This window comes from Nycticebus coucang, chromosome X, assembly GCF_027406575.1.
Source record: "Nycticebus coucang isolate mNycCou1 chromosome X, mNycCou1.pri, whole genome shotgun sequence".
NCBI lineage: Eukaryota > Metazoa > Chordata > Mammalia > Primates > Lorisidae > Nycticebus > Nycticebus coucang.
In genome coordinates, this window is record NC_069804.1 from 113755766 (window position 1) to 113781846 (window position 26081).

At 35.9% G+C, this 26081-nt stretch overlaps 1 protein-coding gene across 2 annotated transcripts in view; it reads left to right on the forward strand.

The window, feature by feature from the left end:
* GPRASP3 (G protein-coupled receptor associated sorting protein family member 3) overlaps positions 1–23766 on the forward strand; it is a 51899-nt gene extending 28133 nt beyond the window's left edge. Inside the window, exon 5 of one of the 2 annotated variants that reach the window (XR_008377640.1) lies at positions 23687–23766. The gene's annotated coding sequence lies outside the window, so the exon portion shown is untranslated. Of the gene's footprint in view, positions 1–1662; positions 1777–23686 lie in introns of those variants that run through there. The other variant, XR_008377639.1, reaches the window with a different exon arrangement.
* Positions 23767–26081: the final 2315 nt, after the last annotated feature.

Below are 26081 nucleotides of genomic sequence, written 5' to 3' on the forward strand. Positions count from 1 at the left end.
CTTTTACTTGTGGCTGACCACTTCTTCCAGCATCATTTATTGAATAGGGATTCTTTTCCCTAGCATGTACTTTTGTCTGCTTTATCAAAGATCAGATAGCTGCATGAGGCTGTTCTCTTTAGGTTCTCTTTTCTTTTCCATAGGTCTGTGTCTCAATTTTAATGCTAGTACCATGCTATTTTGATCACTACAGACTTGTAATATAACCTGAAGTCTGGTAAAGTGATGCCTTCAGATTTGTTGTTACCACATAGAATTGTGTTGGCTATTCGGTTTTATTCTGGTTTCATATGAAACATAGAACTATTTTTTCAGTATCTTCAAAGTATGATGTTGGTATTTTAGTGGGTATTGCATTAAATTTTAGACTTATTTAGGTAGTAGAGACATTTTAACAATGTTGTTTCTTCTCAGCCATGACATGGTATGTTTGTTCTTCCATCTGTTAGCATCCTGTGCTACATCTTTTCTCAGTGTTTCATAGTTCTCTCTGTAGAAATCCTTCACATCCTTTGTTAAATATATTCAAAGGTATTTCATTTTCTTTGGTGCTACTGTAAAGGGTATTGTACATGTTATCTTTGATTTAATTCTCAGCTTGACTGTTGTTAGTGTATATGAAGGCCACTAATTTGTGAACATTGATTTTGTATTCTGAGATATTACTGTATTTCTTGATCACATCCGCAAACATGTCTAGTAGTTGAATCCTTAGGCTCTCCTAAGTATTAGATTATATCTTATGATTGAGTGATAGTTGCACCTTCTTTGTCCCCATTTGCATACTCTTGATATCCTTCACTTGTTTGATTGCATTGGCTAAGACTTCCAGCACTATGTTGAAATGTAGTGGTGATAGTGGACATCCTTGTCTGGTTCAGTTATGCATGGAAATGAAGTGAAAGTTTTTAATTTTGATGACAAACAATTCAGTTTTGGTGTTATATGTAAGAAATCTTTGTATAACCAAGGTCACAAAGAATTTATCTTATGTTTACTTCTAAAAGTTGTATAGTTTTATGTTTTACATTTAGGTCTGTGATTCATTTTGAGTTAATTTTTGTATATGGTATAAGTCATAGGTCAAAGTTCACTTGTTCCAACCTAATTTGCTGAAACGGCTCTTCTTTCTCTACTAATTGCCTTTGTATCTTTGTCAGTAATCATTTGTCCCTGTCTGTATGGGTCTATTTCTGGACTCTGTTGTGATCTGTTGATATATTTGTATATCTTGATCCCAATGCTGTTGTGTTTTGATTACTGTAGCTTTATAATGTCCAGCTTTATAATGTGATTCCTCTAACTTTATTGTTATTCAAAGTTATTTAGTTACTCTTAAATTTCTATAAAAGTTTTAGAATGAACTCATCAATTTCTATACAAACACTTGCTGAGATTTTGATTAGAATAGCTTTGAACTAATAGATCAATTTGGGGAGAACTGACATCCAGCAATATTAAATATTGTGTCCCATGAATATAATCTATCTCTCCACTTATTTAGGTCTCTTAATTTCTCTCTTAGCAGTGTTGTGTAGTTTTCATGCAGCATGCTTTTTGGTGGCAGCTAATACTCTGTTATATAGTTGTATCCTACATGTTAAACCAGTGCTTTGGTGATGAACATTTTCAGGATTTCTTTTTTTTTTTTTTTTGAGACAGAGCCTCAAGCTGTCACCCTGAGTAGAATGCCATGGCATCACAGCTCACAGCAACCTCGAACTCCTGGGCTTAAGTGATTTTCTTGCCTCAGCCTCCCAAGTAGCTGGGACTACAGGTACCCACCATAATGCCTGGCTATTTTGGGGTTGTAGTTGTAATTGTTGTTTGGCGGGCCCATGCTGGATTCGAACCCGCTGGCTCAGATGTATGTGGCTGGCACCTTAGCCGCTTGAGCTATAGGCACTGAGCCTTCAGGATTTTTTTTTTTTTTTTTTTGCCTGTGAGAATTGATGCAGTGAACATGTTTTTATCTTCACACCTCTTTGATTATTTTTTCTTTTTTTCTTTTTTTTTTTTTGTAGAGACAGAGTCTCACTTTATGGCCCTCAGTAGAGTGCCGTGGCCTCACACAGCTCACAGCAACCTCCAACTCCTGGGCTTAAGCGATTCTCTTGCCTCAGCCTCCCGAGTAGCTGGGACTACAGGCGCCTGCCACAACGCCCGGCTATTTTTTGGTTGCAGTTTGGCCAGGGCCGGGTTTGAACCCGCCACCCTTGGTATATGGGGCGGGTGCCTTACCGACTGAGCCACAGGCGCCGCCCCTCTTTGATTATTTTTGTACGGTAAATTCACTGCAGTGGAAGTGCTTTGCTAAAAATTATGAAAGGCAATGTCCTCCAGCCAAAGATAATCAGTAATATGCTTGTATTTGAACAAGTTGGGTTTATTACTTGTTCTAGTGAGGGAGATCACACCCAATGGGGAATCATGGGGTGCTTCAATAAGAGTGTTTTAAAAATGAGTTATTGTAGGATATGGACTTGATTTAGGTGATATGGGGGATGGGTAAAAGTAGTTAGACTGTATTGTAGGTTGAAAGTTGTGAGGAAACATGAGTAATTCTATGATGAGGAGTTTAAATAAGTCTTATTCTATAAGTGGTGAAGAGTAGTCCCAAGTTGTGATTGATAAAGCAGTAGTCATTGATACTAGCCAAAATGGAGGGGGATATTTCATCATTTTTGTGGTTGAGGCAGTGTTTTTCTATGTTGCCACATGTTTAAAGTGGTCTTGTTTTTGTCTTGATACATCACATTCACAGAGAGGCCTTGTCTGATGTAAATGTTCTGTGAAATTGTTTATATTTAACAAGAGAACTCTAAGGCCTAGTTGCGAGTGCCAGGCTAGCTCTTAGATGTCAAGGGGTGCTTATCTTCTTCTCATGGATATTTACACATTCTGGAGCATAAATATGTATTTCTTTATATGCTTCCCAGACACTCAGTATTAATATTTTTAATTTTTACTACTCTCAGTGACAAAAAGAATTTTAATTTTTATAATAACATTTTAAATGCTCCATTAAATACTCATCAGCCTTTTGGCTATGATAAAGCATAAAGTTTACATAATATTCTGTTACAGATGTAATAATTGAATCACCCCTTTATGTTCCATTGCATTAATTCTAGGTGTGTGAGGATGGACACCATTATTTAGTGGGAAGAAAATAATAGAGTATATACATATATACTTTGCCTATTTTCTTTATGCCTCCTCTTTGTTGTCCTTTCCATGTAATCTCCACATTCAGGCCCTTGCAGTTATCACCAACTGACAACCAGAAAAGTTATGCCACTTTATACCTTGTGAACTATATTTAAAACAGAAAATTGAAGAGTTTAGTCATGTGGAAATTCCGTTACAGAGTTCAAGCCCTGCATTCTTTTATGGACCCAAACTCAAGCAACAGATAAAATAAGTAGTCTGCAAAGTAATATGTACCCACTACCACAGCTCATAACAATATGGGTCATTAATGAGATAAGTATAAAGTTTGCCTGAAGAGAACTGATTTCCAGTTAACAGTTTTATGAAAATAATATAAATGTATTTCAAGTTCTTCAGATTAAAGAGATCAGTAATTATTTGCTGAAATAAGCTTCAGAGAAGCATTGTAATTAATTGTGAGTTGATAAAAGTTTTCAATAGACCAACAGGCACATTTTGCTTTAAGAGATTTTAGGGCTCTCTTAGCTTATCTTTGGACACATACTTTCAACTGGACAATGATGTACTGTCCCTTGTCAGCAGATTTTATGAAAGGAACTCTTATCACTGATCACTGCTCTCTGAAAAGTGACATATCCTTGTCAATGGTCATTGCCAAGGTATCCCTGAAGGGGAGAACTCCAGAAATTTTCAAAATGGAACAGCTACTTGTGTATATTGAACACATTATTTAGCAAACAAAACTCAGCTGCTTTTAGGTTTTGATAACCAAAATAAAACAAAATACAAAAGACTTAGGTAGAAATATTTTTTCTTCTCCAGAATTTGTTAACATTCCATATGGGAAGGGGAAACTCTGACTTCTCCCCACAGCCCAGTTACGTCCTTTGTGGAAAGTTCTAAAATATGTGAGGATTAGATAAAATGCCTAGTATGTTAGCATTGGGTTGAGGGAAGAGTGACAAAGCTCTGCTTTGAAGTAGGAAAAGGTGCCATTCCCTCTTCTCAATGATAATGGAAAGTTATTTTACTGTGAAATTGCTTTAGAACATGCTCTGTGAGGCCCATGCTTTGTTATGTAGCTTTTATGTATACTTGTACCACTGTGATAAAAATGTGTCAAATGGTTTATGAAGCGAGTGTATGATACCCCATGATCATATCAATGTATACAGTTATGATTTAATAAAAAAAAGAAAAAAAATAAAAACACAAGGCATTGATATTTTATCAGAACCATCTTGATTCTACAAAATATGAAAATTTGATATGAATTTAATTGCACTCCTAAGGAAACATCAAAAGGTAAGTATACATGAAAACTGTCATTTACAGTGGCCCCATGGAAAGCCATACACTTAAGGCTGTAATCATTGTAAACATTGAAATTGTCTTCAGGGCCAGTTCCTTTTTATTATTCTTTTATTTATTATTGACACATAATTGTACATACAGGTATTTATGAGTACAGTGTGATGTTTCATTACATGTATACATTGCGTAATGATCAAATCAAGGAAATTACCATATCTATCACTTTAAACTGCCTTCAAAACCATTGTGAGTCACATGAGGATACTAATTTTATAGCAGCTATATACTGAATATTTTCATTTTTGTGATCAGTAATTTCCAATTTTTATCATGTCATGAAAAACAGAGAAAATGAAAATATTTGCATGGGGTAAACAGACACATCCATTCTACCTTAAAGGCATCAGCCCCAGGGACTCCAGCCATTTCCTGCTGCAATCTACTCTGAGTCTTAAGGGAAGCAGTATCGCTGGCACACCTGTAACCAGTTTCCAGCATGTCAATGAGATGCTCTACCGCAAGTCAGTGTTTTCCAGTCTGTCTTCTCTTGAGTCCTAGGATTCCCTGGGAATGCTTCAGAAGGCACGACAGTGGCTCAGGAGAACCTGCATTGATTGGACCAGTGTGCTCCATATCATCCTCAATCAAGACAGCTTAGCTTTGGGGTTAATTATCAGGGCGTGTGCTGAGAAAATGTTTTTCTTGTGTGATTACTTCTATAGATACCCACTCATCCATCTTTAAAAAGAATATGGCATTTAATGGTTGAATTGCCATTGTGCATATTTCTAATACAATATTAGTGTTTACTGAGGGTTTTTAGTTGATGGAAATCTATTCATATTACCCAAATAATTTACTGAAGGTTCCAGCTAATATTTTCAAATATATAGTCCAAGGATTTAAATAAATTCTACTTTTGAAGATGTCACACACATTGATACTTATCAGGAGAACATTAATAAATTAATTAGGACATTAAATAATTTATGATAGTTCCATAATATGGGATATTTTGCATTAGTTAAAACAATTGGAGAGATTTATATGTACTACAGAATGATCTTATTTTTAAAAAATAATATGCAGAGAGAAAAACTGGAATGAAGTATATAAAAAATCTGATTATAACTAGTGGAGGAACTGGAGTGTTTTTATTTTTGTTTATCTTATTTCTAATTTTTCTTAGGAAAGCAAATACTACTCGTGTAATGAAAATATAAACTTGAGAAGATCTGATAAGGAAGCATTTTTTTATACAAGTGGATGAGCATATACTCATAAATAAAATATCAATTAAATGGTGCTTCTCTTAGGAGTGAATTATTGGAGCAAGCTACAAAGTTGAATTTCCTGCATTCATATTAATCTAGGGATTACAAAAATACCATAAATGTGAAGATATAAATATGAGCTAATCACATCAATCTTTGAATTAAGTAAGATATTTAGACAATCCAGAACCTTTCTTCATCAAGATGATTAGGGGAGATAATCTCCAAGGTGTTGGGAGGCTAACAGGAAACTTTGTCTTTCATAATCAGTTAGAACCCCATGAATCTGATGGGCACAACCCCTGAAAGTGTTTAATGGGAAGAGAAAAGCTGCTTTATTCTCTGGAGGAATTGGTTAAAGTAGATGGGAGATCACAGATGGTTGTTGCTTATATTATTGGCAATGAAGAAAGCTGGTTTATTTACAACAAGACACCAGACTTCCTTTAAAAAATGACTGCATCAAGTAAGTCTTGACAAAAACAAAATAATAAAAATTATTATGTTCTTATCTTGAACCAGCCACAGAAGCAATTGGTTGCTGAATAGTCTGTGACTTCCTATTGAGTAAGACTTCTCTAAACAGATTATTTTGTAAAGTAACATACGATTGGAACAAAAGTAGCTAAAAAAGACATCTTTCTTTTTTTTTTCTTCTGGAACTGACATTCTGTACACCCTTTGATTAAGGCAATATGGATCCAGCATCACAGGACAAAATTGATTAATAATCCCCCATAAGATACCAAAACTATCCCATAGTCCTACAATGTAAAAAACTGAGCATTTAGCCACTACCAAAAGTTCATTTATTACACAAATAAAGGAATGTATGAATGTAGTATGAGGTGCTAGATACTGACAAAAATAATTCTCCATCTTTAAAGTGGATGTTGAGAACTAAACATTAGTTCCTTTGACAGCCAGCTACATTTGCCACCAGTAATTTTATTCATGCAAAAATCTCTTAACTATAATGCACAGTCTAAATGTACTTTTATTTACAAAATATTCATTACAGCCATCATTTCCCATTTTCTCTATGTATATGACTTTAGGGGTGATTTTGGGGACATCCTGTATGATCATTTTTTTTTTCTAAACAACATATTGAATTAAAAATCAATGTTTAAATAATGTACTTTGGTCAAAATGAAATCCAATTTGTGTGAGAATTAGTCACTATTTTTCTTTTCTTTTCTTTTTCTTCTTTTCTTTTCCTTGCCCACACCCCCTCCCTCCTTCTCTGTCTGGTCTCCCCTTCCCCCATGCCCCACTGTGTCATTAATTGTCATTAATTGTCCTCATATCAAAGTTGAATACATAGGATTCATACTTCTCCATTCCTGTGATGCTTCACTAAGAATAATGTGTTCCACCTCCATGCAGGTTAGTACAAATGCTGCAAAATCTCCATTTTTTGATGACTGAATAATATTCCATGGTATATACCACAGTTTACCAATCCATTCCTGGTTTGAAGGGCATTTAGGCTGTTTCCACATTTTGGCGGTTGTAAATTGGGCTGCAATAAACAGCCTAGTACAAGTGTCTTTATAATAAAAGGGTTTGTTTTTTTTTCCTTCTGGATAGATGCCCAGTAATGGGATTGCAGGATCAAATGGGAGTTGTAGGTTGAGTTCTTTAAGGTTTCTCCATTCTCCTTCCTTAGGATAGTGCATCCTCATTTATAAGTGAAATATGTTTGTAATTTCCCCTTTATAATAATATATTTTCTCCAATTTTATTATCAGGTGTATCTAGATTAAGTAGAATGATTTTGAAGTATTTTTTCTTTTTCTATTGTCTATAAGATTTGGCATGATCTTTTTTTTTAATTTATCTTTTACTTTTATTTGTAAATATTAGTTGTCTATTTTTTGAGACTTTGGAAAAAAATAAGAAGTTGTTAATTGATGACTCCATACTGAACCTCAGAGTCAAAGCATTCTATAATAGACATACACATCTGACAATGTGAATGTTACTTTCTTTCCATTATTATTATTATTACTGCTTAATATTTTGATGCAGCAATTATCTGATTTCTTTTCTGAACGTATTTATTGTCGTTCATTCTTTACGAGGTTTTTGTTTCTAGTCCTTATCTTAAACATTGTTATTGTTATTAAATTTTAAGCCTTTTTAATTCTGTGGAGGCAAAAGTGGAAACCTAATTAACACATGTATATGTAAAAAAAAGAATGTATTTAAAATACTAAAGAATAAAACAAATGAATATGATAAAAAAATTTTTATGGACCTTGAATTTATCAAGTTTTAGTCTGAAATGTCAGATGACATTTTGATATATGTATACATTGTGGAATGCTTGAATCAAGGTAATTAACATATGCATTACCTCATGTACTTATTCTTTGTGGTGAGAATACTTAAAATCTACCATGTTAACAATTTTCAAACATACTATATGTTTATATATATATTTTTTAAAGCTTGCTGAAATTTATATTTATATTAGAAACATGTTATTTTATTTTTAATTCTTTATTAAATCAACTGTGTACATTAATGCATTTATGGGGTACAATGTACTGATTTGATATACAATGTGGAATGCTTACATCTAACTGATTAACATAACTGTCTCCTTGATTACTTATTTGTTGTGGCAAAAACATTATACTCTATTCTTAATAGTATAGAAATGTATCATTGCATTATGCACATTAGGTTGGATCCCCTGAAAAGCTCTCCCTCCTCCCAGCCTCCCCCCTCCCCTCCCCTCTCTTTCCTCTTCCCTCCTTCTTTCTGGACTATAGTCACTGTGGTATACAATATATCTCCTGAACTTACTTCTCCTCTCTAACTGAAATGTGTCCCTTGACCACCATCTCCCCAACCCCCACCCCTCTACTCTGCTCTTCTGCTTCTATGAGTTCAACTTTTTTAGATTCCTATATAAGTGAAATCATGTGGTGTTTGTCTTTCTGTGCCTGCCTTCTTTTACTTAACATGATATGTATTTTCCAGGTTCCTCCAAGATGTTGCAAGTGACAGGATTTCCTTCTTTTATCAATCTGAATAGTATTGCATTGTGTACATGTAACACATTTTCTTTATTCATTATTCTGTTAATGAACACTTAGGCTGATTCTATACTTTGGCTGTTGTAAATAATGCAGTGAACATGGAAGTGTATATATCTGTTCAAGATACTGACACAGAAGAGGGATTGAGGGATCATTTAGTAGTTCTGTTTTTAATTTTCTGAGGAATTTCCATGATGTTTTTCATAATAGCTGTATTAATTTACATTCCCACCATCAGTGTGTAAGTATTCTCTTTTCTCCACATCCTCACCAACACTTGTTAACTTTATTTAATTTAATTTTATTTTGCAGTTTTTGGCTGGGGCCAGGTTTGAACCTGCCACCTCTGGTATATGGGGCTGACACCATGCTCCTTGAGACACAGGTGCGGCTCAACACTTGTTAATTTTCATCATTTTCAGAATAGCCCTCTCACAGGTTTAAGGTGTTATCTCATTGTGGTTTTAAGTTGCATTTCCATTATGATTAGTGATATTGAACTTTTTTTTCTGATACCTGTTGGCCATTTGTACACCTTATTTTGAAAAATGTATATTTAGGTCCTTTGTCCATTTTTTAAATGAGGCTTTTGTTTTTCTACATCAAGTTGTGTGAGTTCCTTACACATTCTGAATACTAAGTCCTTACCAGATATATGTTTTGCAAATGTTTTTCCCATTTCATAAGTTGTCTCTTTAATCTGTTGTGTATTTCCTTTGCTGTGAAGAAACTTTTTATTTTTAGTTTATATATGTAATATATTTAATTGACACATGATTATTTCATGTATTTATGATGTACGCTGATATTTTGACACATGTGTATCAAATCAGGGTCATTAGCATATTAATCACCTCAATGTTTGTCATTTCTGTTTGTAACATTCAAAATCTTCTCTTCTAGCTATTTGAAAAAATACAACAAATTATTGTTCATTATAGTTACAGAACAATAGAAGTAGAAGTTATTCCTCCTATCTATCTATAATTTTGTAACAATTAACCAACCTCTCCCTATCTTCCCCTCCCTCCTACTTTTTCTGTTCTCTATTAACCACTATTCTACTCTCTTCTTCAAGGAGATCAACTGTTTTGGCTTCTGCTTATAAGTGAAAATATGGAGCATTTATCTTTCTTTTACCCAACTTATTTTGGTTAGTGTAATGTCTTCCAGGCTCATCTAGGTTTCCACAAATGATAGGATTTCATTATTTTATATGGCTTACTAGTGTTTATTGTGTATGTATACTACATTTTCTTTGTCTATTCATCTACTGATTAATGCTTAGGTTGATTTCATACCTGGGCTATTTGAATAGCACTGCAATAAACCTGAGAGTGCAGGTATCTTTCCAACATACTGATTTCCTTTCCTTTGGATAAATACCCGATCTTATGGATCTTATGGTGGTTCTATCTTTAGTTTTTTGAGAAACCTCCGTTGTGTTTTCCATAATGGCTGAAAATGGCTGAATTTGCATTCCCATCAAAAGTATGTAAGAGTTCCTTATTCATTGCATCCTTGCTAGCATTTATTGTTTTTTTTCTTTGTTTTTTTTTTTTTTTTTGCTACTTGAGTGTGATAATGTCTCATTGTGATTTTGATTTGCATTTCCCTGGCAATTAGAATTGTTGAACATTTTTTTTCATATACTGTTTAACCATTCATGTGTCTTCTTTTGTGAAATGGCTGCTCATATCCTTTGCCCATTTTTAAATTAGTTTTTGTTGTTGTTTGTTTGTTTTTTGCTTTCAACTTGTTTGAGTTCCTTGTATATTCTGTATATTAGAATTTCTTGTATATTGTAGATATTAGCCCCTTATCAGATGAATAGCTTGCTAATATTTTCTTCCATGCTACAAGTTGTCTCTTCACTCTGCCAGTGGTTTACTTTACTATGCACAAGCTTTTTAGTTTGATATAGTCACACTTGCCTATCTTTGCTTTTATTGCCTGTACTTTCGTAGTCTTACCCATAAAACCTTTGCCTAGACCGATGTCCTTAAATACTTCCTTTAGGTTTTCTTCTAGTAGTTTTATAGTTTCAGGTCTTAAATTTAAGTCTTCAATACATCTTGAATTGAGTTTTTATATGGTGAAAGATAACGTTCAATTTCATTCTTCTGTATATGGATATCCCTATTTATAGCACCATTTATTGAAAAGAGTGTCCTTTTCCCAATTTATGTTCTTGGTACCTTTGTCAAAAATCTCTCTCTCTCTCTGTCTCTCTCTCTCTCTTTTTCAGGGAGGCAGAAGCCAAGAACAAGTCCTTTATTTGAGGCATTGTTTCCATTTCTAAACCATTCTGTCTTGTGTCCTCTTTTCACTCACAAATGGAATATCGTTCCCTTTCTCTCTGCCAACAGACCCAAAAGGGAGCAGAGAGGGGGAGTTTAACAAGTGGAACAGGGAAAGGGTATACAAAATGGTTTGTTTTAAAAGTTAAATACATAGAAACGAGATAGAGAAAAAGACCTGCTTGGTTACGTTGTCCCTCCCTCACTTAGAACAGATTAAATCACATGGAGCAGATGGAGATAGTTTGCAAGGAAAGAGCAAACACATCGAGCCCCCCATCCCCTGCTACCTTGATGTGTGTTCCCCATTCAGTAAAAATACTTGACACGTGTGATTGAAGGAGGAAAACACTTGAACTGATAATCTTCTAGAAGGACCATTCAGTGTTTGCAAAGGTTTTGCTGCCATTCCATCCCCTAATTCCTTAAAATCAGTGGGAACTTCCCACTTGGAGATGAAATTCTCTTCTTGCCTTCCATGTTGCAGTGTTTTAGAGAGGAGATTCTTTGATATTTTTGTTTCACTCATTCTTTTATATTTTTCTTTTTATTAATTCATAAACGTATAGATCATGTATACATTAATGCATTTATGAGGTACAGTGTGCTGATTTTTTAAATTAACAGACATTTATTGAGACTTTCTATGTGTGAAGATGTCAGATATAATAAACTTTTGAAATGGAAATCTTGTCATGTACAATTGAAAAGAATGCATATCATAAATCAGAAGCCATAATTTTTTTTCTTTTTTCTTTTTGCATATGTATGTATTTATTAGGTTTCCATTTTTTGCCTTCACAAAATTAAAGATGCTTAAAATTTAATAAGAATAACAATGTTTAGGATAAGGACTAGATACAAAAACCTCGTAAAGAATGAACAAACAGAAAAAAAAGAATGAATGAACATAAATACATTCAGAAAAGAAATCAGAGAATTGCTGTATCAAAATATTAAGCAATAATAATAATAATAATGCAAAGAAAGTAACATTCACATTGTCAAATAAGAGTATGTCTATTATAGAATGCTTTGACTCTGAGGTTCAGTATGGAGTCATCAGTTAACTTCTTCTTAATATTATTTTTTTTAAGTCTCAAAAAATAGACAACTAATATTTATAAATAAAAGTAAAAGATAATTTCAAAAAACAGATCATGCCAAATCTTATAGACAATAGAAAAAGAAGAAATACTTTAAAATTATTCTATTTGATCTGGATACACCTGATATTAAAATTGGAGAGAATATATTATTATAAAGGGGAAATTACAAACATATTTCACTTATAAATGAGGGTGGCATATCCCAAACAACATATTAACAAGTTGAATTAAAAATTAATGTTTAAGTAATATACTTTGGTCAAAATTAAATCCAATTTATGTGAAAATTAGTTACTATTTTCTTTTCTTGTCTTTTTTTCTTTTCTTCTTTTTCCTTTCCCTCACCCACTCCCTCCTTCTCTGTCTAGTCTCCCCATCCCCTATGCCCCACATTAATTGTCCTCATATCAAAATTGAATACATAGGATTCATACTTCTCCATTCCTGTGATGCTTCACTAAGAATAATGTGTTCCACCTCAATCCAGGTTAGTACAAATGCTGCAAAATCTCCATTTTTTATTTCTGTAGTTTTTGGCCGGGGTTGGGTCTGAATCCACCACCTCTGGCATATGGGACTGGCACTCTACCCCTTTGAGCCAAGGCGCCGTCCTCCATTTTTTTTAAATAGCTGAATAATATTCCATGGTATACATATACCAATCCATTCCTGGGATGAAGGACATTTACGTTGTTTCCACATTTTAGCAATTGTAAATTGGGCTGCAATAAACAGACTAGTACAAGTGTCTTTGTAATAAAAGTTTTTTGTTTTTTTTTTTTTTCTGGATAGATGCCCAGTAATGGGATTGCAAGATCAAACGGGAGGTCTAGGTTAAGTTCTTTGAGGTTTCTCCATACTTCCTTCCAAAAAGGTTGTATTAGTTTGCAGTCCCACTAGCAGTGTAAAAGTGTTCCTTTCTCTCCATATCTGTGCCAGTATCTGCAGTTTTGAGATTTTGTGATGTAGGCCATTCTTGCTGGGGTTAGATGATATCTTAGGGTGGTTTTAATTTACATTTCTCTAATAATTAGGGATGATGAGCATTTTTTCGTATGTTTGCTGGCCATTTGTCTGTCATCTTTAGAGAAGGTTCTATTCATCTCTCTTCCCCATTGATATATGGAATTGTTGTTTTTTTTTTTTCTTGTGGATTAATTGAAGTTCTGTATAGATCCTGGTTATTAGGCGTTTGTCTGATTCAAAATAGGCAAATATCCTTTCCCATTGGGTAGGTTGTCTATTTGCTTTGGTTGTCATCTCCTTGGCTGTACAGAAGCTTTTCAGTTTAATTAAATCCCATTTGTTTATTTTTGTTGTTGTTGCAGTTGCCATGGCAGTCTTCTTCATGAAGTCTTTCCCCAGGCTGATATCTTCCAGTGTTTTTCCTATTCTTTCTTTGAGAATTTTTATTGTTTCATGCCTTAAATTTAAGTCCTTTATCTATCTTGAATCAATTTTTGTGAGTGGAGAAAGGTGTGGGTCCAGTTTCAGTCTTTTATATGTGGATATCCAGTTCTTCCGGCACCATTTACTGAATAGGAAGTCTTTCCCCCCATGGACGCTCTTGTTTGGTTTATGGAAGATTAGGTGGTTGTAAGTTGCTGGTTTAATTTCCTGGTTTTCTATTCGATTCCAAATGTCTATGTCTCTATTTTTGTGCCAGTACCAATGTGCTGATTTTATAAACGATTTGGAATGCTTAAATCAAGCTAGCCAATATAGCCTTCACCTCATTTACTTATTGTGAAAATGTTGCAGGCAGACGAGGCCCAAAGGAGAAAAAGAGCACCCAAACACCATGTTTATAGAGGAAGGGCTTTATTTACTGGCCAGGAGCTTATGGCATAGAAGAATTCCAAATGGCCGCGCTCCCCGACTGGCTTGGTCTTTCCCTTTTTATTGACAGTTAAAAAGTTCCAACCCACAGGTACCCTTCTCATTGGCCAGTTTGAATCAAGTGGGAGATGCTATTCCAGCCCCCACAGGATTACAGGATTTCACAGGAGTGGAAATTTCCAAGTTCCAGGAAGTTAAGTCTACAAATTCCCACGAGCTGAGTCACCATGGAGAGGACACAGCAGGCATATCCTTATGGTCTCCTTGAGAAGACCTGTTCTCCTAGACCTCACCCTTCTCAGGTATCCTCTCTCATTAAGACATTTATACTCTATGCTTAATAGATTTGACATGTATCCTTGCAATGTGCACCATATGTGTGGTCCCACCATTTACCCGCCCTCCATTAAACCTCCCCACTCCCCTCCCATTCCTCTCCTCTTCCCTCCTTCATCCTGGGCTAGAATTGTGATTTATCTTTCATATGAAAGTGTGAGTGATTATAAATTGCTTTCATAACAGTACTGAGTACATTGGATACTTATTCTTCCATTCTTGAGATACTTTACTAAGTAGAATATGTTCCAGCTCCATCCATGTAAACATAAAGAAAGTAAAGTCTCCATATTTTTAAGGCTGCATAATATTCCATGGTATACATATACCACAGTTTATTAATCCATTCATGGGTTGATGGGCACTTGGGCTCTATTATAAACTCATGGGTTTATTTCTGGGTTCTCTATTCTGTTCCATTATTTTGTGTCTGCTTTTATACCAATACCATTCTGTTCTGCTTACTTTCAATTTAATATATTTGAAATAAAGTGGTGTGATGCTTCTAACTTTGTTCTTATGTTCAGGATTGCTTTGGCCATTGGGGTCTTTTATGGCTCCATACGAATTTTAGGATTTTTTTTTTTTTTTCTATTTCGACTATCATTGCTATTTTGCTAGGGCTTTTATCAAATCTGTAGATCACTTTAGGTAATAGGGTAATTTAAATATCAATTCCTCCACTCTATAAGCACTGGATGTCTTTCCATTTGTTTGTGTCCTCTTCAATTTCTTTCACCAATGTTTTGTAGTTTTCATTTAGATATCTTTAACTTCTTTGCTTAAATTTATCTCTAGGCATTTTTATAGCTATTGTAGTATTATAAATGGTAAAGCTTTTTTGATTTCTTTTTTAGCTAGTTTGTTATTGGTGTATAGAAACACTACTAGTTTTTGTATTTTGATTTTGTTTTCTGCAACTTTACTGAATTTGTTCATTAGTTCTAAGTATTTTTTTGGTAGAGTCTTTAGGTTTTCTAGATAGAAGATTATGTCATCTGTAAGAGGGACAATTATACTTCCCCTTTTCTAATTTAAACATTAACTATTTCTCTCCCTTCCCTAATTGCTCTTCCTAAGACTTCCTATACTATGTTGAATAAAAGAAGTGAATGTGGCCATCCTTGTCTTGTTCCAGTGCTTAGAAAAAAGGCTTTCATATTTTTTTACATTGAATATGATGTTAGCTATGGGCTTATCCTATATGGCCTTTATTATGTTGTGATATGTTCCTTCTATACCTGATTTTTTGAGAGTTTTTATCATGAAGGAAGTCAAATTTTATTAAATGCTTTTTTTCCTGCATCTGTAGAGATGATAATATGTATTTTTGTCCTTCGTTCTGTTGATGTGATGTATCACGTTTATTGATTTGATTATGTTGAACAATTCTTGCATCCCTGGGATAAATCCCACTTGATTGTGATGTATTATCTTATTGGTGTGCAATTGGATTTGGATTTCTAGCATTTTGTTAAGTATTTTTTGCATCTATGTTCACGGGGATATTGGCTGTAGTTTTCTTTCTTTATTGTGTCCTTGTCTAGCTTTTTAGAATGAGGTTGGAAGAATTCCTTCCCCTTCAATTTTTTTAGACTAGTCTTAAAAAGAATTTGGTGTTCGTTCTTCTTTAAAAATTTGTTAGAATTCAGCAATGAAGCCATCTTGTACTGGGATTTTCTTGGTGGGGAGACTTTTTATTACTGATTCTATCTTGATATTTGTTATTGGTCTTTTCAAGTTTTCTATTTGTTCCTGGTTCAATTTTGGTAGGTTGTATGTGTCCAGGAATTTATCTATTTATGTTATACTTTCCAGTACGTTCTTACAATTGTTATAACCCTTTGGTAAATTGATCCCTTCATTGTCTCACTTCACATTTCTTGGTCAATGGATAGTAGGCTCCTCTTGATCTTTTATTCCCATAGTGAATGTTGTGATGAGGGGATCCCTCTCGATATTGGATCTGGCTTGTAGGCTCATCTATGGTGGCAGGGAGGCCACTGGCTAATGAGTGGTGCCCATGGAACTGATAACTAAATCACGAGTATGTGGGGAGGGGATATGGCTCTGGAGTCTGGAGCAGTAATTGTACCAGTGTCTAGGGTGCAGCCATGCCTGCTGCTGAATTGGTAACTTTATGCAAAATGCAAGTTCTTGCAAGGCAGCAGAGGAGCTATGGGCAGAAGCACAGGCTTGCATAGCACTACAGTGGCTCTGGGGTTGAGGGAAGGCCTAATTCTCTATAGCAGCTGAGTCAGTACCTGTATTACAAGTAGTCACAGAAACATTTTGATTCCTGGGCTTGGGGTATAAGCTAGCTCTATACTGTGGTTCTGGTGCTTAAGGTGTGGGTGCATGCAATGCAGCCTCAGAGCCAGGTCCAGAGAGCAAATTAGCTCTCAATGGCAACTGAACTGGTGTCTGGAATACAGGAATATACAGAGAGTTCTTGGATTTAAGGCTTGAGGTGAAAGTTGCCTAGAGGTAGCAGTGGCTGTAATTTCTTAAGTGTGGGTTTACACAGTACAGCCTTAGAACAAGAGCATGAGCTAGCCCTCAACAGCAACTAAGCTGGTGTCTAGAATATAGGTATGTGAATAGAGACCTTAGCCAAAGGGGTGACCTAGGTCTCTATGGCAATGGTTCTGGTACCTGAGGCATAGTCAGAAGTAGTTCAGCCACAGAGCTGAAGTCTGGGGTATGAGCACTCACAGAGCAGCTATAACTTTGGGGTTAGTGGCACATGCAGGATTGGGACAGGAGGCACCTCTGGTCCCAGAGTGGTATGATAGTGCCCACTTATTGAAGGAGAGAGGTATGCAGTTGCATCACCCTCTCTGGGGTTACCTGGGCAAGAATGCCTATTTGTTACCTTAGTGTCAAAAGATGCCAACGTCCTCTGAAGAGCTGGCTGCTGGCAAACATGGTGGTTCCTGCCATGTGGCTAACAGAAACAGATGCTGCCTTTCTTCATTGCTCCAAGCCATTTCCTAGCATCTCAAGTATGCCATTATAACCAAAAATCTTTTTTGTACAAATATTCTCCATTTTTTGCATTATTGTGTTGCTGAAGATTCTTAAATAGGCCTTTGAACTCCTCTGAGGTACTTTGGATTGCTGATAGCTATAATTTTTTTTGTTTGTTTGGGGGTTTTTTGGGGGGTCTGTGTGGGTGGGGGGAGATGACAGCTGATAGCTCCTACTCTGCCCTCTTGGTCCTTCAGTATCTAGTTTGCTCTATTTTAATGATACTCAGTCCTACAAAACAATCATATAGGCTTAAATATCACTATTACTATTTACCAAGACATAACATTTTAAGTTCTATACCCAGCCTACCTACTCCTCCTGTTGTCCTGCCCCTACACAAACAGAGCATTTCTGTCATTATAGATTAGGTTTCATTTATTTAAATGGAATCATAGAGTAGAGCTATCATTCATTCAATCCAGTAATTCCACTGCTGAGAATCTACTGAAAGGAAAATGAGTCATTCTACAAAAAAGACACCTGCCCTGAATGTTTATCACAGCACAACTCACAGTTGCAAATATATGGAATCAACCTAAATGTCCATCAACTGAGTGGATAAGGAAAATATGGTAATGTGGTATGTGTGTATGTATATATACACATACACACATATACATGGTATGTATGTATTATATGCACATATATACACATATATATAGGCTTCTATTATATATATACACTATATATATATATATATATATATATTACTATTCAGCCATAAAAAGGAATAAAATAATGTCTTTTGCAGCAACTTGGATGGAACTGGAGATTATTATAGTAAGTGAAGTATCTCAGGAATAGTAAAACAAATACTACATGTTCTCACTTATAAGTGGAAGCTAACCATGGCATATATATGGTCATAAAGTGGTGTTACACACATTGAAATCTAAGAATGGGGGAGGGTAGGAAGTGGGGAGGGATAAAAATCTATCTATAAGGTAAAATGTGTACTGTTCTGGTGATGAGTACACTAAGAGCCCTGATTTAGGCATTTTGAAATTTTTAAAAATGCCCTAAATTTTATAAATGATATAATCTATATCTAATATTACATGTTCTACCTCAAACAGGCAAAGCCTAGTAATTGCATCAATTTGCATAAAATGTGAAACTTTATAATTAGAAATTCAACTCCCTTTTTTTTTTTTTGAAACAGAGTCTCACTTTGTTCCCCTTGGTAGAATGCCATGGCATCACAGCTCACAGAAACCTCAAACTCTTGGGCTTAGGCGATTCTTTTTCCTCAGCCTCCCAAGTAGCTGGGACTACAGGCGCCCACCACATGCCCAGCTACTTTTAGAGACGAGGTGTTGCTCTGGTACAGGCTGGTGGTCTCAAACCTGTGAGCTCAGGCAATCCACCCACCTCGGCCTCCCAAGTGATAGGATTACAGGTGTGAACCACTGTGCCTGGCACAACGCCTTTTCTTAACAATTAATCTTCTCCTACTCATCATCCCTACCATTCTTGCTATAGCATTTCTAACATTAGTTAAATGAAAAGTATTATGCTATATACAAGTTCACAAAAGGTCTCCTAACATTGTAGGTCCCTATGGCCTACTTCAACACTTCACAAGTACAATAAAACTATTCAAGAGCCATTACATCCACTGACAGCTTCTATACTCTTATACACTATTATACCTACCCTACCCCTAGCTCTTGCACTTATTGTGGGAATCCCACACAGTGTACCTATACACATCCATTAATTAACATAAATATAGGAATACTTTTTATCATAGAAAGATCTAGCCTAGACATATATTTCATCCTATGATTAAGAGAACATCTAATTCAAAATATGCATTAATTGGTACACTGTGAGCAATAGCACAATTTTATGTGAAATTTCTCTAGCCATTATACTAAATTATCAGTTTTCCTAATAAGAGGATCTTTTTTAATTATTTATTTGTTTGTAGAGACAGAGTTTCACTTTGCTGCCCTTGGTAGAGTCCCGTGGCATCACACAGCTCACAGCAACCTCCAGCTCTTGGGTTTAGGTGATTCTCTTGCCTCAGCCTCCTGAGTAGTTGGGACTACAGGTGCCCCCCACAACACCTGACTATTTTTTTGTTGCAGTTTGGTTGGGGCTGGGTTTGAACCCGCCACCCTCGATATATGGGGCTGGCACCCTACTCACTGAGTCACAGGCTATCTTTTACACTATCAACCCTAATTATTACCTCTTTGTGTGTGTGTGTGTGTGTGTGTGTGTGTCTGTATGACTAATTCTTCCATCCTGACCCTTGGCAATAATATGATTTATTTCAACTCTGACAAAAACTGACTGAACTCCATTCAATCTGAAAGAGGGCAAGTCAGAACTGGTACCAGGCATTGACATTGATTATGCTGTAGGCCTATTTATCCAGGTTTTTTATAGCAAAATATACCAATATTATTATAATAAATGCTCTAACTACCATCATCATTTTTCTAGGGGCACTTCATAGCATCCACATACCAGACATTTATACAGTCAATTTCATCATTAAAACGCTCTTCCTATTTTATTTTCCTTCTACAAAAATTGTATCTCTCACACTAGCCCTATGCATATGACACATCTCTATGGCCATTTTACTGTCTAGTATTTCAACACAAACAAAGATATATATGTAATGAAAGAGTTACTTTAATAGGGTAAATAATAGAGGTTTAAATCTTCTATTTCTAGAGTTATAGGAATTGAAACTCTTATTATATTTATTTATGTATTTATTATTATTATTTTTGAGACAGGGTCTCATTATGTCACCCTCGGTAGACGTGCTGTGGCATCACAGCTCACAGCAACCTCCAACTCTTGGGTGTAAGTGATTCTCTTACCTCAGCTTCCCAAGTAGCTGGTACTACAGGTGCCTGCCACAATGCCTGGCTATTTTTTTGTTGTAGTTGTCATTGTTGTTTGGCAGGCCTCGGCCAGTTTGAACCTGCCAGCCCCACTGTATGTGGCCAGTGCCCTAGCTGCTGAGCTACAGGAGCCAAACCAAAAAGCCTTTTATTTTAATTAAGTTCCATTTATCTGGTTTTGGGTTTTGTTACCTATGCTTTGATAACAAATTCTTTGCCTAGAACCATGTCCAGAAGATTTTTCCTTAGGTTTTCTTCCAGAATTTTTATAGTTTCATGTCTTACATTTAAGTCTTTAATCCACCTTTAGTTTGTTTATGTATCTGGTGAGAGATAGGGGTCCAGTTTCATTCTTCTGCGTATGGCAATCCAATTTTCCTAGCTCCATTTTTTTTTAAAGGGTGTCCTTTCTCAAGAGTATGTTCTTGTCAACTTTGTTAAAGATCAGTTAGCTGTTAAGTATGTGGCTTTATTTCTTGGGTCTCTATGTGTCTTTTATACAGCATCATTCTGTTTTGGTTAGTATATCCTTTTGGTATAATTCAAAAGTAGGCAATGGGATGCCTCCAGATTTGCTCTTTGTGTGTAGGAATGCTTTGGCTAGTCAGGCTCTTTTATAATTCCATATGAATTTTAGGATTGTTTTCTCGCATTCTGTGAAAAATGATATCTGGATTTTGAAAGGAATTTCATTGATTCTGTAGATTTCTTTGAGCAGTATAGTCATTTTTTTTTTTTTTTGAGACAGAGTTTCACTATGTCACCCTTGGTAGTGTATCATAGCATCACAGCTTACAACAACCTCCAACTCTTGGGCTTAAGTGATTCTCTTGCCTCAGCCTCCAAAGTAGCTAGGACTACAGGCGTCTGCCACAATGCTGGCTATTTTTTTTTGTTGTTGTTGCAATTGCCATCATTGTTTTAGCTGGCCTGGGCTGGGTTCAAACCTGCCTGCCTCGGTATATGTGGCTGGTGCCATAACCACTGTGCTACGAGCACCAAGCTGAGCAGTATAGTCATTTTAACAATATTGATTCTTCTGATCCATGAGTATGGGATATTTTTCCATTTGTTCATGTCATCTCCAAATTATTTAGCTTTAAGTTTTGTATTTCTATCTATGATTTACTGTTAATTGCTTTTTGTATATGGTATAATATGTGGATCATAGTTTTTAGTTGTGCATATATTCATCCACCACTTGTATCCACTTGTTCCATCAAAATGTACTGAAAAGACTATTCTTTTTCCACTGAATTGCTTTTGCACCTTTGTCAAAAATTAGTTGTTTAATGTGTATGAGTCAATTTCTGTATTATTTATTCTCTTTGATCTAATTTTCTTCTTTGAGGCCAGTAGAGCACTGTCTTGATTGCTATAGGTTTGTAAGGAGTTATAAAATAAGGTAGTGTTTATAGTCCATTTTTCTTCTTTTTTAGAGTTATTTTCATAGTCTAAGTCCTTTGTGTTGGCATGTGAATTTTAGAGTTAGCATTTTCATTTCTTTAACAAATTTTATATTATGGTTTTTACTTGTACTGTATATTTAGATCAATTTGTGGAAGATAGACATCTCAACAATACTGAGTTATAATATTCAAGAAAAAATATGTCTCTATGTATTTAGGTCTTCTTTAATTTCTCTTAGCAATATTTTGTAGTGTTCAATGTCGCTATTTGGATAGATTATTCATAATTATTTAATGTTTTTGATGCTTTTATAAATACCAATATTTTAAATAACATTTCTGAAAAAATTGTTTTCACTTAGCTTCAGCCCAATGTTTAACACTAGCTAATAATTAATTTTTAAAGTTGAGATTTCAGACAACTTACTCTAGGATGAAAAAGGTACATGCATTTGTCTGTGTTTCCATGCCAGCTTTTAGAAATTATTGGAAATATACTATAACTGGGGTGGGGCGGAATGTCCTAGAGACAAATTCACAGATCATCTCCAGAAAAACCCATCAGTAAAATAATTTAATGGCTTTCCAATGTATATGTGGCCAGAATTAAATCATTAAGTCATCGAGTTTTTCTTTTTTACCCACCCCCAACAGTCCAGCTCAATGAATTCCTGGGATCTTGGGTGGTGAGAGAGAGACAGGGAGAGAATATGTATGTATATGGGTATGTATGTATATATTGCTCAAGCTTCCAGGAATATTTATTTTCAGGAATACTGGAGATTAATTACTGTGGTTAGGTCAGTCTGATTCAGTTTCAAGCATATATTAAAAACAAATCAAAATGGTAGTTATTTCTCAGCTTTCTTAGCCAGCATTGTTACCATGGTGACCCAGTGACGGCTGTGAGATTTGGTGCAGACAGAGCATTCAATTGTGTTTCTTGCCTAAATCACTTATTACTATGATAGTTAACTGCCTCTTTTCCAATTCTGATATTCCTTTTAGGATTATTAGTTGTACTAGAGAAAAAAGTAGAGCCTTCTCTTCTCCCTTACTTATTTGTTAATGTATTTATTAACACATTTTATTTATATAACTATGACTCATAGATTGCCATTTTTCTTAGAAGGTTACTCTCTGTAATTATCATTAGATATTGAGATGCTTAAATTTTCCCAGAATTGGCCACTGGAAGCTCCTTCAAGTTATTCTGTGTCTATTTGATACCTCTCTGGAATTCTATGAACATGTACTTTGCTTTCTGAGCCTGACTATATTCTTATCTGTAGAAAGAATATAATAATGCCCACCTTGAAAGGTGTACATGTTTAAAGTAGAAGGAGACCTACATGGGCACTGCCAAGATGACATATGTGTGCAGGGCGGGGTGGGGGTGAGCAATTAGGGATTACTTTTATATGAGGCCATGGGAAGTGGGCACATTCCACAGGTTGCCTGTCAGGTTAGGGTACGAATTTCTGGGGGGTAGGGCTAGCCAGATCCTTTGTGTATTTGTCTTTGAATGGGAGAAAGAGGGGGGAAAGGGTTTATGTGTGCCTGCTTTAGGGTCCCCAACATTCCCCCCCACACACCTCAGACCATCACTTTGTGGACTTGAAGAGAAAATAGTCTGAAAAACATGTAGCATCCTCCTTCATTCCGTAATTGCAATACCCCTGATATTAACATAATAGCATAGCTACCAAGGAGAATAACTGAAAATATAATAGCAAGGAAGGATAAGCCCACATTTCCATTACGTGTGAGCTTCGGTGTCACTGCTGTGTGGGGGAGGGGTTGTAGGATGGAGCTGAGGGAGAGGCAAAAAATGTCATTGCACAGCTTCCTGTTAACTGGGAGGAGATTGGCAAAACATCATCACTTACCCCCTGCATTTCATGTGCGTTTCACATCCTCTTACTTTTTCCCCTATTTCATGTGCTTTCTTATCCCTTTGCTTTCTTTTCTAATATAGCATCAGAAAAGGATATTGATTCTGTAGAGTCTGTTGGATCAGATGATAAAACACGAGTGAAGAGATCAAGGTCTCATCATTGGGACACCCTAGGTAAGTCACTACCCTTTCACCAGCCTTGTATATACAACAGGATAATAGTTTCCAGTCTTCTCAACCACCCAGGAATACTCTAGAATTTAAGAATACCATGTGGAAAAACAATCTGTGGTTCTAGGTCGGAGTTAAGAAACCAGTGTACTTTCAAGTAATTGCACGAACAGAGACACTTCAGGTGTCCTAGAACTCTAGGTGGTAGGCATTAAATTGATGGTATTCAAATGTGACCTGTTTAGATCAGGATTTTTCCGACACTGGTCCATGGACCATTTTATCAAATGTATCAGTGTGTGCTTCTTAAAATTATAAATACTTAGCCCCACCCTAGATCTGTAGAATCAACACTAGGTAGGTAAGGTGGGAGGTGTCTACATTTTGAATAATTATCCAGTTGTTTCTGGTACTTGTTCAAGTTTGGAAAGCACTGCTGTGGATTTGCAACAAGGTCCATTAAAATTCTGAACTCTTTAATGGTAATTTCACAGACAATTGTTTCTGCTACTCAGCTTTAAATATCTGTGGCTTCTCTGGTGTGTCAAATTGGGAACAATTCCTTTAATTCAGTAATATTTATTCAACAATTTTTATGTGAAACTCTGATCTAGGCACTGGGCAAACAGCACAGAGAACAAGACAGGCAGGGTCCCTGGAGCTATCATTGTAGTTTGGGAAAACTGGTAATAAGAAGGTAAAAAAATCAACAAATAGGGCAATTTCATCTGGGGATTTGTGCTTTGAGGAGAATAAAGAAGTAGAGTAGAAAATGACTGAGTCGGGGATTATTATAGTTGGGGTTGTAAGTGAAGCTTTTTCTCAGGAATTGAGATTTTAACTGAGTCCTGAAGGACAAGAAGAAGGCAGGCAATGACAGTCTTTGTGTCAGTGTCCCTTGGATATGTGTGGTCAGCCATTGGTCTAGAAACCAATGAAAGCTCAAGTGCCTGGAACCCAGCAGACAGAATACAGATAGTTGGGAGGTGAGGTCAAGGGAAGACAGGATCCACGTGGTTTATGCCATTAAGGAGTTTGGATCTTATTCTGATGTGGAGTGTTAGGGTATGGGAGTGACATGATATGGTTTACATTGCCAGAAGGTGGCTGCTGTGTAGAGAATAGACTGGAGTGGAGCAAATGGGGAGTGGAGATGACCATTACAGGAACATTGCAGAAGTCCAAGGGAAGGACATGGGTAGACATGCCTGGGGCCGCAGCCATGGGAAGAGGGAGGTGTGGAACTGGACAGGATGAGCTTGAAGGTAGGGCAGGCAGCACCTGCTGTGGCTGTGCTTGTGGGGTGTGTAGGGATAAGGCAACATTGACTGAGATCCTTCAGCTTTCTATTCAGCCATATGGTGATATGGTGGTGCTATTTTCTAAGATCAGTCATTCCAAGTGCTTTTAAAACGTTCTCAGGATAATTAGGCTATCCAATAGTCGTTATAATAAAAATTAGTGATTTTAAAAATGTGTCATTTAATGAATTGTAAGCTTTATTGGAGATATTTAATTAACTTGATTTAATCATTGAAAAACATAAACATAAGCATAAATATAAACATAAATATATACAAATATTATCTGTCCATTTAAAATAAAAAATAAATGCCTTCATTGCTGTATAAAATTCAGTTGTAAGACTATTAAGTTTTCTTTTCCCAACAACCATTCTGTAGTATTTTGATTCCTGACCATTTATATCTTTAAATACCAGGACAAGATAATATTTTCAAAAATATTTTGTCTTCTACTATAAGTACTATATAAATTCTTGTTTTACTCATGAGACCACTGAGTGACAGTGTGGTGAAGTGAAAGTATTTAAAATCACAAAGTTTTTTTTTGTAGAGATATTGTCTCACTTTATCACCCTCAGTAGAGTGCCATGGCATCACACAGCTCACAGCAACCTCCAACTCTTGGGCTTAGGCGATTCTCTTGCCTCAGCCTCCCGAGTAGCTGGGGCTACAGGCACCTGCCACAATGCCTGGCTATTTTTTTGTTGCAGTTTGGCTGGGGATGGTTTTGAACCCGCCACCCTCAGTATATGGGGCCGGCGCCCTACCCACTGAGCCACAGGCGCCACCCTAAAATCACAAAATTTTTACATCACGGAACTTGAGTTTGTCCCTAGTCTGTCTTCAGAGCTCACATACCCAACCAGTACACTGAGGGAGAAAAACAGATATTTGCCTATCTTTGTCAGCCCATGGTGTTGATGTTGCATTGGGACTATAGCTCTTTGAGTGGTATTGATACTTCTATAGTCATTCTACATTGTACCAGATGATATTTATTT